We start from the raw sequence: 15,207 nt of genomic DNA, 5'->3' as shown, positions 1-15,207 counted from the left end.
CCTTTTCCCTCGTCGTCTTGCAGGCGTCCTGGGCTCGATGCTCCAGCTGGTTGAGACCCGTTCCTATGGATCTGGCCTGTGCAAGGGTGAGGTGTGTCAGGACCCTGGAGAGTTGAGTCTGGGCTTGGCTGTCATGGCTCCGGGCTAGGTCGTTCGCCCTCAGCGGATTAACGCAGACGTCCAGCTGTTCTCTGCTTGGCCGCTGCAACTCCATGGCGTCGTTGGGCAGGAGGTTGTGGGTTAAGCACTTAACCAGGTCTCCAGTTGGTCCCAGTGAGCAGCGGGCTGGACGCACTTGACATGCTGGTCTGTTGGGTGAGACAGAGATCCACATGGCCAAATCGAGTGGATGTTAGCATTGTGCTATATTATTAGTCTGACAGGGTTGTCAGCTAGGGGGTATGTGCCGGCTAAACGTTGGTCCTTCTAAGGATCCACTGGGGGCAGGACAATTCGGATGTCGAATTTTGGTGGCTAGATAACAGTTGATATCTACGTACTGGCCTCAAGGCTTTATCAATCAATTATTTAAATCACCCTGGTGGTTCTCAATAGCGTGGTCTTTGAGCAGGTCAAAGTAAATAAAAATAATTAAGTAAATAAAAATAACAGTAACTCAAAAACAAAAATAAATAAATAATACTAACGATAAGTTAGACAAAAAGGCACCTCGCTCGGATGAACAAGTGTACAGGGAAAGAAAAATGAAAGAAAATACTAATATGGATATCAGTAAATCTGAATAAAAATAAAACTGAAAGACAGACAAGGATGAGAAACGTGGGAGAGAGAGAGAGAGAATAGCAAAACCTATGGGCATGTCTAAAACGTTTGTTTTATAGTCCTGGAGTGGGCTAAGTTTAGACTAGGTTTTACATGCTATTTACGCTTGGTGGTGAGTGAAAGGCATTCAGATGAAAATCGCAAGAGCGTGCTATCTGGCTAGACTTTCCCCAACTCCTACTGCAGTCGCTATCAAATCACTTGCCCATAATGTAACTCGGTTGTGAACTCACACAGCGTAGGCCTTTAGCACAATACGTAGCACTCAAGGAAGTCACTGACCGCCTGGCATCATTCAAAATTGGGTTTCGCCTGATGATTCCGGTGCCGCTCTAGGCCTATAGAATGAGGTGGCCAATCTCACTCAGGCGGGCACGTGTGTGGAATCATGACAGGGTAATTAACCAAGATTGACCGTATGCCAGTGGGCACGGACAGTGCTTCTTGGAGTACGATTGCTGATGCCACTGTGATCCACACAAGCCAGAGTGACAAAACGCCAAGGTATCTAACGTATCCTTCAGCAGGGGTCAGTTATGTCAGACAGATGAACCCAATCTTTTGATCTGCAACCTGAATAACCTGTACGCTTAACCACAAAAGCACAGAGGACTCGGATCCGGATACAGGCAGTACTATGGATCTACTATTCTGGGTGAGCCAGTTGGAGTAGGAATCTTAGTATGCTGTAGTATCTGATGGATAAAGAAGGTTATCACCCTGTGATGGGGGGGAGGCTAAAGGAAAATTAAATCGGCATAAAAGAATCTAAAAGAATAATCATAATAATCCCCTATAGTTAAAAGCAGTACAGGACGGCTTAGAAAAAGTAGAAAGAGTGCCTTAGTATTCAGGGGCATCTACAAACATTAATGGGTTAGCCCAACATGTTTTGATCAGATGTGGGATCTATAGATTGATAGCTCTGAATTTAGCTTCAGACTAATACTTGCCCTTATATAGTAATACTTTCCCTATAACCTAAGAGGTGAGGAAATAAATAAGGCATAAGGAAAAGATGGAGTAAAAAAAAATCAAAAGGGAAGAAAAATTATGCCTATTAATGATAATAATAGAGAAATTACAGGCTATTCCCCAAATAGCAAAACCAACAAAATTAAAATTAAACATGACCTAAGTTTAGAATAGATTATTGGGAACTTGATTAAAAATCAAGTAATAACAAAATAAACTGGACACGGTTATAAAATGAAAAGACAGAAGGCAGAAAATTTATTTAAAAAAAATTGAAAGTAACAAAATAATTCATAATACCAAAAGAAATAAAAACAGACCAATAATCTATACTTAGGTAACTAAACTATTGTTTGGATAAAATGATAACAGGGAAAATAAAATGCTTAATCGAAATTAAAACAAATTAACTCCAAACTGTTTGACCATTTCAGACCACTTGAGACACAATGGTGGGCGGAACTGATGTGAGAAGAGCAGAAGGAGACAGGGGGAGATGTTTCCGTGTCGCACTTCACATTCGGTTAGCCTTGTGCTAAAGTTTGTTAATGTTACAAAATGTGAAGGGTTAGTTTGCTTAAGCTTTAGCTGGCGTTAGCCGCTAGCAAGTTGTTACGAGTTACGCTTCGCATCCGGTTAGCCTTGTGCTAACAGTTTGGTAATATCAAGACGCGAAGGGTTAGTTTACTTAAGGCTAGTCGTTAGAAGCTAGCGAGTTGTTTTGCCCTGTGATGTAAGCCGCGTCACACACTCTGCCTCCTGAAGGCGGATCTTATGCTTTGGGGTGGTGGCTACGTCATTCACGAATGCGTGCGCGCGCACGAGTTACGTAGACGAGGAGCCAATGAGCGCTCGAAGAGCTGTGTCATGAATGAAAGGAGCTCTCATTCATAACTTGGTATGCGGCTGACTTCACAAAGGCAAAGTGCGAACCACTAAGATTCGCATAAGCGGTCATTATATCATGTTGCCGTAACACTGATAATAATATTCGACCATTACAATTAATTAGACAAACAAACATAAAATGCGAGACGTCTCTCGAGGCGGTGCACGTTTGTACACAGATTTGGTCCGGACGAATTCACATCCATATCAGATTTCGGTACCATTTAAAACACGCTTATGATTCTGAGAATTCCTTTCGTCAGAAAGCGGTTAAAAGGCAAGCTTGCAACTCCCAAATACATTAATTTAGAACCGTCCAGCAGTTCTGAAATTAATTTCGCACGGCGGCGAAGCAAAGAGGTTAAACGTTAGGCAGCTAATCTAACAGTTTGAAACCACAGGAAAAATAGTCTAGAGGTTTTCTAGCTATAAGAAGGCCTTTTAAACGGACAGGTTTGGGGTTTCCAAACTGTCCCACAAGCGCTGAGGGAGGTGTATTTTCCTCCGACAGGCACACTAAAATATTTAAATGATTTGCGGAACGTGCGTCTCTGCAAAATCGACACAACACTCAACACAGGCAGCTCTCTGCTGTGTTTAGTGAACAGAAAGGCTAGAGGAGGCTTTTTGTCCTCCCAGCTTTGAAGAAAAGGAAATGCTTCTCGCGGTACTTTTTTTTCTTCTATAGCGCGCTCCATAAATCACAATGAATTGGAAAGTTTGTTTCACAGAAAATGTTTGAAAATGACTGCTGCGTTCTCCACCAATTATGTAACAGAAATTAGCTCATTTTATGAATATTAATAATCAACAATAACTGTTTATTCTTAATTATTAATATTCCGGCTTAAGCTTCAGTCAATTTGGTCAAACAAACATATGAATATAAATGATCATGCTCGCGCGACCGAGCTGATTCCCAGATTATGAATATTAATTATCAACAATAACAAATTATTATAAAAGCGTCTTGAAGAATAAGCAGTCAAATATTATTTACTGTCATCATGGCAAAGATGAAATAAATCAGTTATTAGATGAGTTATTAAAACTATTATGTTTAGAAATGTGCAAAAAAAATCTGCTCTCTGTTAAACAGAAAACAGAGAAAAATTAACAGGGCCCAATAATTCTGACTTTATATATATATATATATATATATATATATATATATATATATATATATATATATATATATATATATATATATATATATATATATATCTGTGTGTGTGTGTGTATTTTATTTTATTTTTTTCTGGGTTTTCTGTACATAGTCATACAAATATAAAAATAATATATTTTAAAGGAAAAGGGGATAAAATATGATCAGAATGTTCCTTTCAGTTTTTCACATTCACATTTTCTAAATTAAAAATCAATCAAGCAATCCCTTTTTATTTATATAGAGCTTTTCACAGCATATTGTCAAAGAAGTAAACAGTATCAGACAGAATCAAATATACCCTAAATGTTATATTCCAAATACATAATTAGATCACATTTCGTAAATCCTACACAGTAATTAAATGAATAAATTAATTCTTGTTATCATTCATTCATTTATATGAATAAATAATGACACTAGCACGATTGTTGCAAGATTTATTGTATCTTTATGCAAAATGATCATTTATTTTATGTTAAATGTACTTAAAGTGTGTCTAGATGAAAAGAAAATACAAATTGGTTTTAAATTATTTGTGGCCGAAACGGGATTCCAACCCCATAATTTTGTGTATTTTACTTGTCGCAACTTCCTTCGTTCCAATTGGCTAGACCGCGCTCTACACCTATGTGCGACTGGCCTTCGCATGTAAGGCGAACGTGATAACCACTACACTACGGAAACTTTCAAGAGCACAACAAGCAGATAACCCTTTTTGATTGGGTGCCTGTTGACGATCATTGCTAGTGCGGCAGTGGATGTTATTATTTTGTCGCCAAAAGAAGAACACTTTTTCTGCTCGGTTTCGAACCGAGGACCTTTCGCGTGTTAGGCGAACGTGATGACCACTACACTTTTACGCGTTTGTCAATCAAGCGGACAAAGCCAACTCAGCGTGACAAGCTCCCTGCAGGTATTAGGGCCAATTTACAATCCGGGCCCAACACAGCTGTACAGGTCCTTGCGAAATGTCCCCTTTCGTTACATTTGAAGCACCTGAATTCTGGGCATTCCTTCATCACATTTTCTGAGCTCATGCATAGTCGACAGGTTTTTACCTGATTGGTGTGCATGACTCTAAAGTGCTGTGGCCCTTCCGCCGTCTCGATTTTGGTACTGTATGGTAAGGAGACCGTCTCTTCTGGAAATCTGTTTTTTACAAACCTTGTTCCATCTTCTATGTTTGTGCCTGGATACAGTCTTCTTTTAGATTTAGACATGGGGAAAACTCCCCATCCCTCTAGCTTGCTTAAAATTTCTTCATCAGCTAGGTAAACAGGCAGATGCTTGAACGAAACAACATAGTCTCTGTTTTGTAACCTCCGTACTTCAGATTTCACTCCTTTAATTGTCAATCCATTGTCTATTAAAATTTCGGTGTCATCTTCAGTCTCCAATGTTACTTCATACTCCCTTGTTTGTTTGGGTCTCACCGCCAGAATTCTTCCTTCTCCAATCAGCTCCGTGACTGCTTTGATTATATCAAATCCTCTTGCATCTTTTACATTTCTACGTCTACAGTTACTGTTGCTTTCTTTGTGCATACTCTTCTTTGTATCTCTTGCTTATCCTTACCTTTTTCACCTCTTCGTTGGCCGGGCTCTTCATTTTATTTATCTCTTTGTCTGTTGTCAAGTCCATTTTCTTTATCTCTTCGTCTATTATCCAGCCCATTTTCTTTATCCTTTCATGCAAGTCCCTCCATTTCCATGTCGCTGCCGGGTAATCTGTCTATGATTAAAAATAAAACACACAACATAACCACCCTCAAGTCAGCAAAATGCTGCTGTTAGGTGGTTTTTAAAGACAAAAACAAAACAAACAAACAAAGACACTTAAGGTCAATAAACAAAAAGGTAGACAAACAAAATGGGGAGAGCCTTTCTCTCCTTACTGCTGCCAACTCACTTCCTGTTTGCTCTATAGTGCCCTCAGGGTGGTGCGGCCGTAAGCAATGACAGCTGTCAAGTGTTGGCTATTGAAACCAGGCGCAGCCCCAGGAGGCGAGCACAGCTTAGCTGCCTGCTGCGCCAATGAGCTGGACAGCAGGAGCTGGGCAAGCTGTGAAACACCACATTCCATGTCACGATACTGCGCTGTGGCTCCCAGGAGACAGCTCCCGCAAGGTATGCATGTCAGGATGGCCGAGCGCTCTAAGGCGCTGCGTTAAGGTCACAGTCACTCCATGAGGTGTGGGTTCGAATCCCACTTCTGACAAACTGAGCCTGCGGCAGTGTGCTCAGGCTGAAGTCTTTAACTCTCTGCCACCATGTCCGAATGATACAGTAACACTGACAAAGCGCTGCATCACGCGGGCTTTAATGCAAGTGTACCGAAAGGCGATCAAAAGAATTGTCCTGGGATGGTGTTGATTTTTAAGGTTTGCAGGGCATTTTTTCGTCAAATCCTCGTACAACGTCAAGTCATGACATTTGACAGATCCACGCCCTTGTATCGTTGATCATCCAGTGAGCAGAGAGCCAATGGAGAATGTGCGTAAAAGCAAATCTGAACGTTTCCGCCCAGTTTCTAACAGGAGACCCTCTGCTTGTATAGCCATCATGATAGCCACTGGTGATAGCCACACGGTTAGGTGATAGCCACACGGTTAGGGTGAGAGCACTGTCTTGTGGTGCCATCGCAGAGAGACTGAAAGTCACTTTCCGCAATGTTTTCATTCAATGTTCTACGCTGGTGGGATCACCTTCCCATTCCCACTCGGATTACGGATACACTGGTATCCTTCAAACGAGAGCTAACACCCATCTCTTCAGAGTACACCCAAACCCCGGTGAATATACCTCTCTCTAAAGAAAACGAAACTCCTACTCCAGCACTAAATTCTCTGAACACAAACAAATTACTTGGAATAAATAGCCCTTTTTCGTATGCTTTGCCTCGTCTTGTTGAATACCTCCACTATTGTATGTCGCTTTGGACAAAAGTGTTCGCTAATTGTATGCTTCCGCCCAGTTTCGAACAGGAGACCTTTAGCTTGTAATGCAAACATGATAAAAAACTACACTACGGAAACCAATAGGCCAGTGCTGCTTTAAGTATTTATAGTCTTTTTTTGTAGAGCTGTCTTGTACGGTCTGCACCATGGAGGGCCAGCAAACGCACTGGCCAACCTGCTCATGCACAACATAAAGCTAAAAGAAATCAGATTCTACGCAAGTTTGCGACACCGCGAGGGGAGGTGGTAACACTTTATTTTGATGGTCCCCCTTTAGATAGTCTGTTGACCATAAGTTACTTTTCAAGTTCTTATCTGTTTAATCTCACCTGGGTAGTATCTTTAGATTGTCTTTTAAATGTTTCTAGGCAATCATTACAACGTCTACAACATGTAAACATTTATTAAACTTTTGGTAAGTTGTGTTACCAATATAGGTTCTAGATGGTCAACAATGTATAAGTAGATATGTAACAAATCTTCAACAAATGTTCAACAAAGTATCAGTAGATAAGCAACAAATCCTCAGCATTAAGGTTCTAGATGTTCAACAGTGTATCAGTAAATATGTAACAAATCTTCAACAGATGTTCAACAGAGTATCAGTAGATATGCAACAAATCCTCAACATTAATAAACTTTTGGTAAGTTACGTGCTACCAAATTAGGTTGTAGTGTATTACAGTGTATTAGTAGATATGCAACAAATCTTCAACAAGTTTTCAGTAAATTTACCATCAAGATTTTTTTGTTGTCAATGTCTGCATGTAGTTGTTATTCAGTTTATGAATAGACCTTCAGTAAACATTCAGATGCCTATAAGTAGCAACGCAACATAATTTAAAATGAATATTAAACAAATATAAAGTTAGGGTTAGGTACAAATTTCATACATGTATTTGCAAAAGTATTCAACTTTCGTTGCATTTAACCTAACTTTCAGTAGACAGTTAGTTTACTTTAAGTTACATTTATCTGCTCATCTGTTGTCACACTAGGCCCATCAAAATGAAGTGAAAACCTAAGAAATGCTGTTGAATGACTGTAAGGAGCCAACATCACAGACAGCATGGTTACTATTCCGTAAATGTTCAGCAGATAGTCAACAGACAGGTAGTAGCAACACTGGTGCAAGTATTTGAAGACACACAACAGCACCACACATACAAAAACATAAAAATAAATACCAGTCATTAGTTCATTCAACTGCTTTTAATGTATTGCTGTCAAAAATTTCAGTAAACACAACTGAACATTAAATGGCTCTTGCTCGCTCTCTTTCTTTATATATATATATATATATATATATATATATATATATATATATATATATATATATATATATATATATATATATATATATTAGGGATGTGCGGAGCAGCCGGTATTTGTATTTGTATTTGTTGAGGGGGGGAAAAGTATTTGTATTTGTATTTGTATTCGAGTAAAATTCAAAATGGCGCAAAAATATATATTTTTTCTATTACACTTCTAATTTACATTATAGTGAAAGTGTTGTTTAATTATACCCATTATTTAAATTATAGATATGCAACATTGGTTGTTGTTTTTGAACATGTGACAAGAAATGTCTTTGAAAAGAAAATAACATAGAAGCCATTATCTCATCCATGGTTAAACCAACAACTAATAAAATACCATTGTGAATATTATGAACCCCACCACCACCGTTCTTGTTGAAGGACACTGAATAGACAGAATAAAAACAAATAATATTTCAAAAAACTGTTCTTCTTCTGAAATAACTTTTTTCCAATGGACAGAATTCCAAATACTAAAATTAACTAAATAAATCTTAATAAACCCTGCCCGGGATATCTGGCAGAACAAAAGTATTCTATATAATACTAAAAGATACAGCACTGCTATTGTCATCTGCCTGCCACAAAACAGACACAAAGTTTGTTTTTGTTTTTTTAGGTTTGAAACTGACTTGCTGGGGCAGAATGTGGCTGTGTTGATGGTTTGGTGCTTGTGGAGGATTTAGCAGAACATAGCTGTGCTGATTGAGGGGATTGATACTTGTGGGGGGTTCACAGACAGTATCAGGAGAGGATGCTTTTAGTGCATGTGATAATACATTACATAGAAGGTTGCGCGGTGGCACAATGAGTACCACTGTCGCCTCACAGCAAGAAGGTTGCTGGTTTGAGCCCTGACTGGGTTCTCCCCATGTTGGCGTGGGTTTCCTCCGGGTGCTCCGGTTTCCCCCACAGTCCAAACACATGCAATACAGGTGAATTGGGTAAGCTAAATTGTCCCTATTGTATGTGTGTGAAAGAGAGTGTATGGATGTTTCCCAGTGCTGGGTAGCAGCTGGAAGGGCAGCCACTGCGTAAATCATATGCTGGATAAATTGGTGGTTCATTCCACTGTGGCAACCCCAGATTGATAAAGGGATTTAGCCGAAAAGAAATTAATGATTATGCATAGAAGATGTTGACAGATGTTTAATATCTCTGCCGATTTCACTTTTGCACACATTATACAGTATCAGTTTGTTTTATCTGCAGCTCCACTGACTGTAAAATTCTTCCACAAAGAACATGTTTTTTTTTTTTTTTTTTGACTGGTGGAGGACCAAGAAATGGCTCAGAAGCAGTCTCACTCTTTTTCTATTCGGGTGCCCAAATGTATTTGAGGAGTTTCAAGTTAATAAAAAGTGACGGGAAGCTATGCTAAGGTTAACTAGCCTATAGCATATATCTTGCTGTCTGCAAAAGACAGTAATGTAGACGTACCATATAACTCCCATAAGTGCATACTATTCGACACAACAGCACAAGCATCATTTTAACCTTTATAAATGAACGTTAATGTTACTCTGTCAACAGTCTATTGTCTAAATTACCGCGCTAACAGAGCTAACGTTGCGTAAACAGAGAGCACCCGATTGCAAACTTCCCGATCCAGATCAAACACCGCTACAAGTTTATAAACTGCATCTGGAACCCAATTAAGGTACAAAATTCTATTTAACAAAAATAGGGATGCAGTAAAGTATTTTTTTCGCTCAGCCGAGCCTTCTCTGTCTGTATCTGTGGAGAAGATTGTGCCAGACACCTCCGCCCCGCCCTCCGACTGAGCGTCTCTCTCTCTCTCTCTCTCTCTCTCTCTCTCTCTCTCTCTCACTCACTCACTCACGCGGGCATGCACTGTGGTCTCATGAGGAAACGCTGCTTTTTGATATAGTGTTTTTCTTGCTCCCGAATACAAATAATTTTTCAAGTATTTGTTCGAAATAAGTATTCGTAAAAACACGCTATTCGTGCCTTTCCGAATACCGTATTCGGGTTCGGCTCCACCCTTAATATATATATATATATATATATATATATATATATATATATATATATATATATATATATATACAACAATTTTGTCTGGTTCTCTAATCTGATTGGCTGATAGCCGTGATATATTTATGTAATATCAGCACCCGTACAGCCTCTTTACCCTTTGTGTATTACTCCGCCCACATACAGCCAGCAGAAAGCAGACACTACAGGTCTAAAGTTTAAAAGATGCTTGCTCAACTGTTTAACTGTCAGCTTATGATTTGAATCCAATGCGGAAGAAAGTAGTTCCTCATACTAAAGGGTTTTTGAGACTCTCCATGTTTTATTTAGTTTTTATATCCACAATTATGCCATCAAACTGTTGTATAAATGCAATATCACACTCGTAGCACTGCGATATGGCTGTATATCGGCACTGGTGGGGACACTAACGCATGCCTCCCACCAGCCATATACAGCCATATCGCACTGCTACTCGTGTGATATTGCTTATATATATATATATATATATATACACACACACACATACACACACACACACACACACTCACACACACAAACACACACACTTGAAATAAAGTCAGAATTATTAGCCCCCTTGTGATTTTTTTTCTTTTTTAAATATTTCCCAAATGATGTTTAACAGAGCAAGGAAATTTTCACAGTATGTCTGATAATATTTTTTTCTTATGGAAAAAGTCTTATTTGTTTTATTTCGGCTAGAATTTAAAGCAGTTTTTAATTTTTTTAAATCATTTTTGGGACAAAATTGTTAGCCCCTTTAAGCTATTTTTTTCCGATAGTCTGCAGAACAAACCTTATTAACCTAGTTAAGCCTTTAAATGTCACTTTAAGCTGTATAGAAGTGTCTTGAAAAATATCAAGTAAAATATTATTTATCCTGTTATCATGGCAAAGATAAAAATAAATCAGTTATTAAAAATAGGTTTTTAAAACTATTAGGCTTAGAAATGTGCTGAAACAATCTTTCCCTTATTAAACAGAAATTAGGGAAAAAAAATAAACAGGGGTGCTAATAATTCTGACTTCAACTGTGTGTATATATAGAAATTTAGAGAGAGAGAGAGAGAGAGAGTTGAAGTCTGAATTATTAGGCCCCCTGTTTATTTTTTTCCACAATTTCTGTTTAATGGAGAGAAGATTTTATCAACACATTTCTTAACAAAATAGATTTAATAACTCTATTTATCTTTCCCATGATATCAGTACATAATATTTGACTAAATATTTTTCAAGACACTTCCATACAGCTTAAAGTGACATTTAAAGGCTGAACTAGGTTAATTAGGGTTACTAGGCAGGTTAGGGTAATTAGGCAAGTAATTGTGTAACGATGGTTTGTTCTGTAGACTATCTAAAAAAATATATAGCTTAAAGGGGCTAATCATTTTGACCTTAAAATGGATTTCAAAAATTAAAAACTGCTTTTATTCTAGCCGAAATAAAACAAATATGACTTTCTCTAGAAGAAAAAAATATTATTAGACATACTGTACTGTGAATATTTCCTGAATCCGTTAAAACATCATTTGGAAAACATAAAAAAAAAAAAATTCAAGGGGGGGCTAATAATTCTGACTTTAACTGTATACACACACACTGGTAGAGCTGACTGATGTCATGTATAAGCCTTCCAAGAATCCCTTGTTTGTGTTTCCTACCCAACCAATAAGTCCATTCTATATTTATTAGATGGTTTTTCAGCGACTTTTCTGTCCGGTTTGCACGCAGTCTCCATACTTCCCTTTTGTAGTTTGCCCATGCCTTTTCAATTTATTGTGTATGTACCCGTGATGATGGAATAACAAAACTAATGCTGTGGTTCACTTTGTGATGTAGGTATCCTCTCTGAAAAACTTGAGTAAGCAAGCCACTCATCACTATGAATGATGCTGCCTTTCTTGAAATGTTTTGCTATGATTGGTATAAGGGTCTTCTTGTCCCGTTTGTTCACCAGCTGCAAAACAGGTTTTCGGGAAGGCAAAATTTCAACCATTCCAAATACCCAGCATTTCCTTTTCAACGGACCTCCAAAACGCCTTCTGCCATACTGAAAAAAAAGAAATTTAAGTTAAACCTTTTCAAAAACTCTGAATAGTCGAAAGCCATGCAGCCTTAAAATAAAGTCAACTATTGTGAGTCTATAAAAATACTTGTGGCAATTTAATTTATTGGAGCAATGTTCATTTTATCTACATGTATAAAAACTACACAAATTCCATTGAAAAAAATTGCATACTTTTGTTAAATCAAATTTTCAGACTTTTCTGGGGATTTTTCACTCTGTAATGAACTTTAAAAAAAATGCTGCCTTATGAGTTAGAATCTCTTGGCTAAATTCTTGTAGTTTGTAACGGGGAGACTGACACGGAGGGATCCATTTGCAGTATTTATTAAGTCACACTTTACTCAACATACAACACGCACGACTGTGGGAAAGTGGGAGAAATACGCTATTGATTAGGAAGTGTCAGTCGGAACGAAACAGGAGATATTTGTTTGTCTATCTGGAAAGGACCCACGTACCTGGGGCTGAGCTTTTTGCAGGGTAGTCTGAGGCGCAGGTCGCGGGTGGAGAGCCATACCCACTGTCCTGGGGAATACGTGGGACCAGGACGACGGTGCCGGTCGGCTTGCTCTTTGAATCGGTGTACGGCGTGAGAGAGATGGGTGTGAGCTGCGTTCCACACTTCATCGCAACTTCTGAACCATGTATCGACTGCAGAAGGTTCAGTGGTCTCGCCGGACCAGGGGAAGAGAGGAGGTTGAAAGCCTAGGACGCACTGGAATGGAGTCAAACCTGTTGATGCCTTTCTCAGGGAGTTTTGAGCGTATTCTGCCCACATGAGAAATTTTGCCCATTCAGCCTGGTTAGAATGACAGTAAGTGCGGAGGAATCTGCCGATCTCCTGCTTCAGGCGCTCTGTTTGGCCGTTGGATTGGGGATTCTCACGGAGTGACGGGGGAACAAAGGTCTTATTTTCGGGACAGGACTGCGGAGTGGGGCTGCGTTCAGAGGCTTGTAAAATCTCATGCTCGATGTCCCACTGAATAGGAGCGATGATTATGGGATCTTTGAGAATGGGTTCATCTCCGTCATCTAAGGTTTCCTCGCTCGTCCTGATTTTGCCAAGTGCTAGTTGTCCTGAGACCAACATAATTTATGATAACCCAGGGACAACATCTCTATCAGCCAATCAAACGTTATTACGTCATCATTATGTGCCCCCTGCAGAGTCCGCCAAAATCGCAAATTCAAAAAAGAAGAAAACACCCACACACACCCACGCACACGCAACTCAACTGCCATTTCCACCTGTGAAGAGGACACGTGAAGAGGTAAGATTACCGGGTTTCTTCTATAAGTTTAAAGAAGCAGTAATGATTGTAAAATTCATATGTGTTTATGGATTTGCCCTTTTTTTCTAGCGAAGCAAACGAGCAACATTTAACTTTAGTTTGCATTAAGTTAGCCTATTAGCCGTCCCTACCTAACGTTAGATTGACGTGCTGCTCTACCGTTACTGCGATTTACTTTCTGGCTTCAATTAAAACAAGCTAAAAATATTGTTTTGAATTTAAATCTAGCTATTAAACGTGACTAAGCTTGTCTCTTGCTAATTTAGCGATCGTATTTTTGTCTAATAATTCGGTTTTTAGCATGTATTATGTCAATTTCATTTAAAGACAAACGCCAGAAAGGTGAACCAACACAGCACTAGTTTAAACACAAGACAGGTTATTTGAGACGGTAAATTTATTTAATCTGATTATTTATTCTGTTAAATATGTTGACTTTGGTCATAATCGCTGATTTATTAATATGTTAACCTCAGGACTTCATTGCTGATTTATTAATATAATTAATATGTTTACCTCAGATCATCATCGCTGATTTATTAATATAATTAATATGTTTACCTCAGATCATCATCGCTGATTTATTAATATAATTAATATGTTAACCTCAGATCATCATCGCTGATTTATTAATATAATTAATATGTTAACCTCAGATCATCATCGCTGATTTATTAATATAATTAATATGTTAACCTCAGGTCTTCATTGCTGATTTATTAATATAATTAATATGTTTACCTCAGATCATCATCGCTGATTTATTAATATAATTAATATGTTAACCTCAGGTCATTGTTGCTGATTTATTAATATAATTAATATGTTAACCTCAGGTCATCATCACTGATTTATTAATATGTTATCACTGATTAATTAATATGTTAACCTCAGGTCATCATTACTGATTTATTAATGTAATTAATATGTTAACATTAGGTCATCATCACTGATTTATTAATATAATTAATATGTTAACCTCAGGTCGTCATCATCACTGATTTATTAATATTAATATGTTTAGCTCAAGTCATTATCAGTGATTTATTATTATCGTTAATATGTTAACCCCAGGTCATCATAGCTGATTATTAATAAAATTAATATGTTAACCTCAGGTCATCATCACTGATTTATTAATATAATTAATATGTTAACCTCAGGTCATCATTTCTGATTTATTAATATCATTAATATTTACCTTAGCTGATTTATTAATATTATTAATATGTTAAGCTTAGGACATCATCACTTATTTATTAAAATCATTAATACGTTAACCTCTGGTCATCATCACTTATTTATTAATATTATCAATATGTTAACCTCAGGTCATCATCACTGATTTATTAATATCATTAATATGTTAAACTCAGGTCATCTGCACTTATTTATTAATATTATCAATGTGTTAACCTCAGGTCATCATCACTGATTTATTAATATAATTAATATGTTAACCTCAGGTCATCATCACTGATTTAATAAAATAATTAATATGTTAACCTCAGGTCTTCATCACTGATTTCTTCATATTAATAATAATATTAACCTCAGGTCATCATTGATTTATTAATATTATTAATATGTTAACCTCAGATCATCATAACTGATTTACTAATATAATTAATATGTTAACCTCAGATCATCATAACTGATTTACTAATATAATTAATATGTAAACCTCAGGTCACCACTTATTTATTAATATGTTAACCTCAGGTCATCATCGCTGA

General features: G+C 37.7%; 1 protein-coding gene across 14 annotated transcripts in view; it reads left to right on the top strand.

The window, feature by feature from the left end:
* The first annotated feature begins 12,659 nt into the window (after nt 1-12,659).
* The window catches only part of LOC137488914 (uncharacterized), a 45,639-nt gene continuing 43,091 nt past the window's right edge, over nt 12,660-15,207 (top strand). For 6 of the 14 annotated variants that reach the window (XM_087304513.1, XM_087304516.1, XM_087304511.1 and 3 more), the window contains exon 1: nt 13,361-13,450. The gene's annotated coding sequence lies outside the window, so the exon portion shown is untranslated. Of the gene's footprint in view, nt 13,451-13,604; nt 13,863-15,207 lie in introns of those variants that run through there. The other 8 variants (XR_015522226.1, XR_015522225.1, XR_015522224.1 and 5 more) reach the window with 5 other exon arrangements.

This window comes from Danio rerio, chromosome 22, assembly GCF_052040795.2.
Source record: "Danio rerio strain M-AB ecotype USA chromosome 22, GRCz13ab, whole genome shotgun sequence".
Taxonomy (NCBI): Eukaryota; Metazoa; Chordata; class Actinopteri; order Cypriniformes; family Danionidae; genus Danio; species Danio rerio.
The sequence above is the reverse complement of the archived record's forward strand: the minus strand, read 5'-3'. Positions and strand labels throughout refer to the sequence as shown.